Source organism: Schistocerca cancellata, chromosome 12, assembly GCF_023864275.1.
Source record: "Schistocerca cancellata isolate TAMUIC-IGC-003103 chromosome 12, iqSchCanc2.1, whole genome shotgun sequence".
In the NCBI taxonomy this organism is placed as follows: Eukaryota; Metazoa; Arthropoda; class Insecta; order Orthoptera; family Acrididae; genus Schistocerca; species Schistocerca cancellata.
Window position 1 is genome coordinate 39,152,579 of NC_064637.1, and position 10,086 is coordinate 39,162,664.

A 10,086-nucleotide genomic window follows, 5' to 3' on the forward strand; every position below is an offset into this window, starting at 1 on the left:
ACTTGCGTGCTTGACAAGCATACTTGAGCAAGCATGCACAAATTCCTGGCGCCTACACACTGTTCAAGCATGGCTGTACGAGCAGTCGTTTGTTTACCGGAAATGTCGAGTCGAGCTTAGACGACGACGCTCTGGCTTTGACAACCTTCTTCCTGGAGCGTGTAAAAATAAAAAAAAAGAGAGAGAGAGAGAGAGACAGAGAGAGAAAATGATAGTGCGAGATAAAATGCTATGGTAACTATCTCACAGTACTGTTGATTTTTCTTCATGTAATACTGTATTGTTTGACCTGACAATAAAATGCAATACAACCCTTGTACAGAATATAATGTAACAGGCCCAAATAACCATTAAATCAAACCAGATCACTGACAAATGCTCGCACAGGCTTCCCTGTTCGTTGTCTACACGCCGGCCGGAGTGGCCGAGCGGTTCTAGGTACTACAGTCTGGAGCCGGGCGACCGCAACGGTCGCAGGTTAGAATCCTGCCACGGGTATGGATGTGTGTGATGTCCTTAGGTTAGGTTTAAGTAGTTCTAATTTCTAGGCGACTGATGACCTCAGAAGTTAAATCGCATAGTGCTCAGAGCCATTTGGTCTACACGCTTCAGGCACACACACACTTGAACGCTTCCACAAGCATGCGCAGTCGAAAATCGATCAGGCATCAAGTTGCCTGTACAGTCCCGATGGTTGAGCAAATTTATTCTTCACGCTTTCAAACATGCCTGGGCAAGCACGCTTGCGCGAGCGTGCCTGTCAAGCATGCAGTTACACGTGGATCCGCCCTTACGCACCCAAGCATTTGCTGCTTGCACGAACTTGCGCTATTGATAATTGAGCAAGTAACAGGCAGCTGGAACAGTCAGTGTTTTCGCGAAATTTGACTGCAGACCGCCAAGCATGCTTGCATCAAGTGTGTGATGTTGCTTGTTTGTCAAGCATGTAGTTATCTGTGGCCACCCTGAGTTACTGGAAACGCAGAATGCTTCGTACATTAAGTTAGCGTACGTACTGAAAGGAGCCGCATGCGTGCCCACTCCCCTACCCCCTCCCCCTTCTACTGCGCAATGACCTTGTGACGTCACACCATCGGCCAGATTGTCCTTCAGGCCGAGTAGTAAGGGGCAAGGTCAGTCTGCCGTGAATTACTCACGAATACGGGCGCATCGCGGTACACACAGCGGCTGCCGCGAAATAATTCCATCGCGTTTTTCGCAGTGTCGGTTCTGTTATCGCGACAAGAATGCCGTGTGAACGACTTGTTTACTGAGGACGCGAAAGTGCGAACATTTCGCTAAGATTCAAACACCGTTACCGGGAAATTCTGGGTGTGTTCTCAGACGTATTCAACGAGTGACTGCGTCCCAATGTGCTTGTTTAACCGTGTCTGAATTTGACAAAAAATAAATAAATGCGGTCAGGAGAAATAAGGGTGAGTTTAGCATACGTTACTGAATTTAAAGAAAAAAAATGCTGTGTTACCTCCGAAATTTGTTTTATCAGGCGTCATCATTTCGTCGTTGATTCTTCAGTGTGCAGGCAGCACTATTAGATAGTCACGGCTGTTTGGTATGGCAGCTGATAACAAAAAGTCGTGTTCATTGATGTCGTCAGTTGGAAAATGTTTTTAATAACGGTCGCGTCTGAGAATTTGGTGCAGGGGATTTTGTACATTTCGGAAAGTGGCGGTAGAAAATGTGGCATTCGAAGCAGACTGAGATTACGAAGTTACACACGGCTTCTACAACTGACAAGTATCTGTTCCCATTTTAGTCAGTCATAACCGCGTTGTCTATTTAAAAAGATAATGCGGCGTGCATTAGTGGAGGCGAAAATGTGTCACATGACGCCAGTGTAATGAAAAACAAAATTGTATTCGTACATCGCTGTCAGCACAGCGATGAGATTTCGATATAAATGCGCATATAGGCGTTGTAAGTAGTTATCTTTTTTACGTTCAAAAAATTAGTACTACAAAGAGATACATACACATTTCATCGACAGATTTTGCATTGTTTGCATTGGTACTTCGTATTATGGTGTATCTAATATTCGTACGTGTATATGCCATAAGATTTCCAATCCCCAGTTGTAAATAATTGTCTGGATGGATCGGCATTTTTTCTGCTTCAACTTGTGATTTCGTTTAGTGAAATATGTACGGCAGCTTTGCAGGAAGTAATTAAAGATGCTTAACATTTCTTGGAATCTAAGCTGTCGTTATTTAATGGTTCTGAGCACTATGGGACTTGACATCTGAGGTCATCAGTCCCCCTAGAATTTAGAACTACTTAAACCTAAGGACATCATACACATCCATGACCGAGGTAGGAATCGAACCTGCGACCGTAGCAGTCGCGCGGTTCCGGACTGAAGCGCCTAGAACCGCTCGGCCACACCGGCCGACTGTCGTCATTTAAACGGTATTCCATTCTACTTTTTTTTCATTTGTAGCGAGTGACACTTCTGCTTTAAAATTTCATTTTAATTTAATTATTCTGTTCTAAAAAAATTTTTGGTCGTAAAAAAAGTCTCCCGTTGCTCCTCGTGCATTTTTATGGAACCCACATTATGCGTCTTGGCGACACATGTGGAATTAATGATAAATTTCCGAGAGATTCCAGTAAGGCTTCTTCATGGTACCTGTTTACATGTGTAATGCGATGTTGGTCTCAGAATTACATACATAGCTGCATCTTTAGACTCCCATGTGACTGGCTGGTCTATCTCGACATGAATTCCTGTTTTAGAGCGATCTTTCCCAATATGCATATAAGTGGGGCTACAGAATATAATTATCTTCTATGGATAAGCTATTTGATACGCTCGCTACATTTCATATTCCTTCGCTGGCAGTCGTGAAGATGGAGCTATGTAACTCTGAAATCTGTAGCATATACTAGGTAATCCCACGAGGAACAGTCAATCATTGGAAACAAAAACAGTCAAGTAAACGTGGGTTCTAAAACGCATATTTTTACAGCTGTGAGCACTTCATCTTCGATACTGTGAAACAGATCTCTTCTGCTGCCAGCTCTTTGCTTTGCATATTTTGAGAAGATGCAGTATGGACGAAAACAAGGAAAAAATTGTCCAGTAAAAATGGGCTCTAAAATGCACACCTTGGCAGCTATGAGCTCTTGTTCGTCTTCACTACTGTGAAACACTTCTAATGCACAAGTGCCCACAAGGTATGCATTCTAGAGGCCATTTTTACCACACAAATTTTTCTTGTTTTCGTCCATACTATCTCCTCTCGAAAATTGCCAAGCAAGGAGCTGGCAGCGGAAGAGTTTCGTTTCACAGTATCGAAGATGAAATAGCGCTCATAGGTCTAAAGGTAAGCATTTTAGATCCCATGTCTACTAGACTTTTTTGCTTCGAATGGTCGTTCCTGTCATATCCTTGAATATTGACCATTCTTTCTGGGGCATCAAAAATAAAGCCAGCTAACCGGAACATGTAGAACATCCGCTATTAAATAAATAAAATAAAAAAATACGGCTTAACGCACAATAATTCCGTTTCTCAAAACGGATCACACAAAAGTCTTTCGATTTATCGTTTTCCTTTGCGTTTTTTTGTTGTTTTTCGAGCTTGTGGCTGTTACGTCGTTTTTTCGATGACTGACGTTTTGGTTACTGCGGTAGAAAAATGCGGTGACTATTAGCCCAGGCGAATACTTTGCATGAGCAGAACAGGCTGTCAATTTCTTACATCTAAAGAACACACAGTTGCATTTGGTACGAGTAGAATATACAGCTCTCTATTTAGGGCACCGTTCTTTCCAGTCAAAGAGAAAAAAAGACATTGTTGTTCGCGTTGTCCTCGTTTCCGTGGAAACAACGAATAGCGTTTGTATTTATGAGACCGCCGCTGTCGCTCCATATTAGTTGTCGTCGCAACGGCGTTAATTGAACGCGGCGTCGTTGTTAGTGTGATGTTTTCGCGGTTCATGCGACAAGGAAAACAGTTATTTGGAAATGATGTTACTACACTGGCAGAGTTTACCAAGTGATGAAGTGACTGTGAAAGTGTTGAGTACCCCTGGATCGGACTGCAGACGTTATGCAATTCACAGACAATCTGGGCTTCCACCGGGAAGAGGGGGACCTCGCCTGCAGAAAGGTAAGGTACTTTCTGGTACTTTCGCCGCTTTGTTCTGGCTACTTGACCTGAGAATAATGCATTTCTTTTTTACGTGCAAGCAATACTGTATTTTACGGACTATAAGACGCTAGGAGAATAAGCCGCACTTTAATTTTTAAGCAATTTTTTAAAAAGGTAACATTTTTATTATTAGATTTCAAAGAGTTTTCTGGTACTTTCGCCGCTTTGTTCTGGCTACTTGACCTGAGAATAATGCATTTCTTTTTTACGTGCAAGCAATACTGTATTTTACGGACTATAAGACGCTAGGAGAATAAGCCGCACTTTAATTTTTAAGCAATTTTTTAAAAAGGTAACATTTTTATTATTAGATTTCAAAGAGTTTTCTGGTACTTTCGCCGCTTTGTTCTGGCTACTTGACCTGAGAATAATGCATTTCTTTTTTACGAGCAAGCAATACTGTATTTTACGGACTATAAGACGCTAGGAGAATAAGCCGCACTTTAATTTTTAAGCAATTTTTTAAAAAGGTAACATTTTTATTATTAGATTTCAAAGAGTTTTCTGGTACTTTCGCCGCTTTGTTCTGGCTACTTGACCTGAGAATAATGCATTTCTTTTTTACGTGCAAGCAATACTGTATTTTACGGACTATAAGACGCTAGGAGAATAAGCCGCACTTTAATTTTTAAGCAATTTTTAAAAAGATAACATTTTTATTATTAGATTTGAAAGCCAGACTAAAAATTTCTTAGTTTATAAAATCAAACTGACCTTTAAATTCCCTGAAAATCGCCTTCTGTTTGCACATTTAGTCTAATTCGTTTTTTTCAATTCTTCTTTACTACCCCACCAACCGCGAATGCTTTTTTTTCTCTCGATGTAGGGCCGAAATGTTGCTCAGCTGCTCTGCTTTCACTTCTGCATATACTGTTATTTTCAATTTGTAGCCTGGAGCATATAAATACCTTTTATAGCTACTAAAAAAATATTTTGCTATTACCGGTAATACTAATCACTTTCAGTTAAAGTTCATTGGCACCGTAGACAGCATTGACGCACCACGGGCTAGACAGTGTGTTGAATCGAATGTTGCCAGATACAGTTTTCCCGCGGCTTCAAATATATGGCCATTTTTAAGACTGGCTGGAATTTTAAGTCAAACAGTGGACATTTTTATATTGATTTCGAGTAGGCAATTTTACGAAGAAAAATGTGCGTCGTATAGTCCGTTAAATACTGCAACTGCATGCCAAAAATGTAATATTTGTTTCCGATTTAGTCAATTTTCGTTTGAAAAGACTTCTGCGAGGCAGTGGGTTGCGATATCGTGAACAGTGGCATTTCGTTCCTTTCTTCGTAGTGGAATCCATGTTCTTGCGACATGCAGATGTCTCATCTGTCACACAGACAGCATTGTGACAAGATGGTAGTACGTCACATGGGCCTACCAGAAGTAAATTCTATGAAGTAAAAACAACGAAATACTGATAATTATGTGATGGTCATCGAAGCGGCTAGTGGCCGTAGTGGCTGAAACAGTTAACAGATGTGTCGTCTACCCTTTCATAAAATACAGACTTTCGCAGCCAGGGCTCCGCCATCGTTGCCAACAGTTTTCTGGAAATTATACCGCGTTCTAAAGAATACTTCTGTTTTTGCGTTTCGTCTTTTACTGCGGGTGACGTCCTAAGAGGCAGTGCAGACGATGGTTGATGCTGCTAAAAAGCGCGAATCAACGGCCACGCTATTTGCTCAGCCAACAGAAACTGTCGATATGTTTATTCTTAACCGGACAGCAGTCAGTTGTGACGTCACGCTCCATTTCCAACGATGGCAGTGTCAAAATTCTGGACTATGTTTCATTTAGCACTAAGACCAACAACTCATCTAATTTCAGTCGGTCCTGTCTGTTGATGTTGCTTTTGGTGTTTCTGAATTTCTATAGCCACCCTATACGGAAGCGTCCGATCCAACCCGTCGGCTTTGACCCATGACGTCACAAATATGGCGGAAACGACCATAAACGACAATTACAATATGGCGGATATAAAAACGTTGCATACGTATCACAAAGACGAAAACACATAGAAAAACAACACACACAAAGGTTTCACAAGAACAATCTGCTAACATTGATAGCAAACAAAGATAATAATAAACAAGTGGTACTCAAGGCCAGGCAGGGAGGGGCTGCGCCCCCCCTCACCCCCCCCCCCCCCCCCGCCAAAAAAAGCTCCCAACCTAACCTCGTATTCAGGGCTACGCTACAGATCAATGTGTAGGTCAATCAAAAGATTAAAAAAAGAAACAAATAAAAAAAGAAAAAAACAATATTGATTCATTAGACATAACGAGTAGCGACAAAACATATAAACCATAAAGATTGAACAATCTAATGGCAAACTGATAAAAGCCTCATAGACGACGTTAAAACAAAAAGTACAGTAAAAAGGTAAACTATATATTACAGGCCCTAAAACTCCTACTAAGGTAACGCCAACGAGGCAACATCTACAAACACGCCACACTCACAAACCAAACTCCGCGCCGTAGTGACGTCACACACCACAACACCCTTACGTCACGGGTCAAAGCCGACGCGTGAGATCGGATGTTTCTGTTGACCCCCCTATACATCCTAAGGTAGTGTATAAAGATTGGGCGTATAGGGAAAGTCAATATCTGGCAACTGGATTTGACAGTTTTCTGCTACTGCCGATTTAACTGTGTTGCCCATCAGACTATTGCTCTCGTGCTGTTTAAGCATCTCGTTGCGCGATTACGATATTTCATATGCTAGTATTTTGTTCGTCAACAACAGGCCGACCCGTATTGAACGGCATGCAGGAGTCTAGGGATAGGGTAAGACGTTATGCGTCGTTGTCTTAGTGGCGCTCTGAATCTTACGAGGCGTTATAGGAAGCGTCCGATTCCAACCGTCTACGTTGACCCGTCTCGTAATGGTGTGCTGTGTGACGTCACTGTGGCGCGACGTTTTTGTGTTGGTTAGTGTTTGTGGATACCGTTGTATTTGATAGCCTCCTCTGGTGGTAGATGTTGGCGAGTTGAGTTTAACATGTGGTATTGGGTTCATCTGAGCCTGTAATTGTGGTAACGAAGTGTTTATTTGAGTCTGGGCAGTTAGTGTTGTAATGTGGATTTGGAAGTGTTTGTTTTCAGGGACTTATCATGGTTATTTTCCTTTTGTTCATGTTTTGGCGTTTTTGTTAGGTATTTACGTCTCACTAGTTTGGTGTTTGTCATCATGGTGGTGGTGGTGGTGGTGGTGGTGGTGGTGGTGGTGGTGGTGGTGGGGGGGGGGGGTGAGGGGGTTGCAGGTGTGTGGTAACCAACTTTCGTTATTTTGACGGAGGCTTTTGTTGGTAAGTAACTTTTGTTTTGGTTTTATTCTGTGGTAATTGTGATGCTTTGTTTGCTCTATATTTATGGTACTTAAATTGTGTTTTAATTGAACTACTGAATATGGTTTTTTTGGGGGGGGGGGGGTTCAATTTGTTGAATTTTGGTTTCGGTGGTGTTACGCAGGCTTGTGAAATTTGTGGTTGAGGTTTTCTTTTTTTCGTTTGCTAGAAGGTGTCGGGAGCTACGTTTGAGACCTATAGGTCAAGGGAAATGTCCGATTCCAATTTCCCGTATTGTAGATGTCAGTTCTTTGGTATCGAGGGCTTCGTTTCAGCTACATATCAAGGAAAATGTGCGATTCCGCTTTTCGGAATTGCAGATATTTTTTGGTATCGTAGGCTTCATTTCTGCTATATAGGTCGAGTGTTGGTGGCTGTAATATTATGTCGTAAGTGGAGATTTTTTTGTAATATTTGTTTCGGGATTGTATTGTCTTTTGTATTGTTAAATATTTAGCTTGTACCCGCTCTTAAACCACCCCCTCCCTCCTCCCATTTTTCCGCCGTTTTCTCATTAGTTTCATTTTATTGTGGGAGTGGGACGTTTTTGTGCTTTTTGTTGACATGTGTAACTAGTAACGACATCGTCGCTATTTTGTATACGCTGGAAATAGGCGTTTCCGCCATACTAATGACGTCATGGCTCAAATCAGACGGGTGGAATCGGTCGCTTTCCTAATGCCGAACAGACCGAGCTGCCTTTCTCAAGATATCTTTTTGCAACCATGCAATATCTTCGTTCTCTAGAAACGCTGTAGTGTATCAGCTTGTAACTAGTTCCATAATTATATATCGACTGACATCAGCTACACAACGTGTGCCAGGAGGAATGAACAGTCCCAGGGATATGACAGGAACTATAATTAGGAGTGAGAAAGACTCCTAAACATGAGCTCTAAAATGCTTACCTTAACAAAAAAAATGTTCAAATGTGTGTGAAATCTTATGGGACTTAACTGCTAAAGTTATCAGTCCCTAAGCTTACACACTACTTAACCTAAACCATCGTAAGGACAATCACACACTCACACTCTCTCTCTCTCTCTCTCTCACACACACACACACACACACACACACACACACACACACACACACACACACACACGCCGGAGGGAGGACTCGAACCTCCGCCGGGACCAGCCGCACAGTCCATCCATAGACCGCTAGGCTAATCCCGCGCGGCTGCTTACCTTAACAGCTATGACCATTTGTTCGGTAGAAGAGATGTGTTTAGCGAAGACGAGCGAGTGCTGATAGCACTAAAGCTATGAACTTTAGAGCGTATGTTTACTTGACTTTTTTTCTTGTTTTGGTCTATACTAGCACCTATCAAAATATGAAAAACAAATAGGTTGCAGTACAAGAGATTTTCTTCACAGTATCTAAGAAGAAGAATTGCTCGTAGCTCTTAAGGTATGCGTTTTAGAGGCCACGTTTATTTGACGTTTTTGTTTCGAATAATCATTCCTGTCATCTCTCTGGTTTTTGTCCACCACTTCAGAAACACCGTCTATGACGTTGCTCATATCATGAAGATTATTAGCTGGAAAATGCCCCTACCGTGTACGTGTGTTAACTATATAAATGCTAGCGAAGTCAGAACTGTTTATCTTTTATATACAAGTACCGATTAACTGTCGAAGTAGTGCAGAGAAGCTATGAAATTAATGAAAGTATGATAAACTGAGCTTTAAACTGATCAGATAAATGAAGTAAGAAGGCTACAAAATTTATGAGCCCGTAGGCACTGTAGTCTGGCACTTGAAGTCAACATTTCATATCACACTTATCGTAACGATAATACAATATTTTGGTACGTTTCAGAGTCTCCTGGAATTGTGACAGCGCATCTCGGAGGAACACGAGAAAACGTGCACACGTAAAATAGGGAGAGAGCAAATAATGTCCTTGTTGTTCGTCTCCAGCGACATGTATCAGGGACACTCAGCAAGTCACACACAAGTGCATGGCAGAGGGTTCATCGAACCATCTTCACAATAATTCTCGATCATTCCTATCTCCAACAGCGCGCGGAAAAAGCGAACACCTATATCTTTCAGAGGGAGCTCTCATTTCCCTGATTTTATGATGATGATGATGATGATCATTTCTCTCAGCGTAGGTCGGCGCCAATAAAATATTTTCGCATTTGGAGAAGGAAGACGGTGATAAGAATTTCGAGAGAACATGCCGCCGCAAAGAGAGACGTCTTTGTTTTAATGATGCCCGCCCCAAATCCTGTATCATTTCAGTGACACTCTCTCTCCCCCATTTCTCGATAATGCAAAACGGACTGGCGTTCTTTGAACTTTTTCGATGTACTCCGTTAATCCAGTCTGGTAAGATCCCACACCGCGGAGCGATGCTCAAAGAGAGGACGGACAAGCATAGTGTACGCAGTCTGTTTAGTATATCCGTTGACTCTTAAGTGTTCTGTCAATAAAACACAGTCTTCGTTTCACGTTCCCCGCAACATTCTCTGTGTGTTCTTTCCAATTTAAACTGTCCGTTCTTGTAATTCCTAGGTATTTAGTTGAATTTACGGCC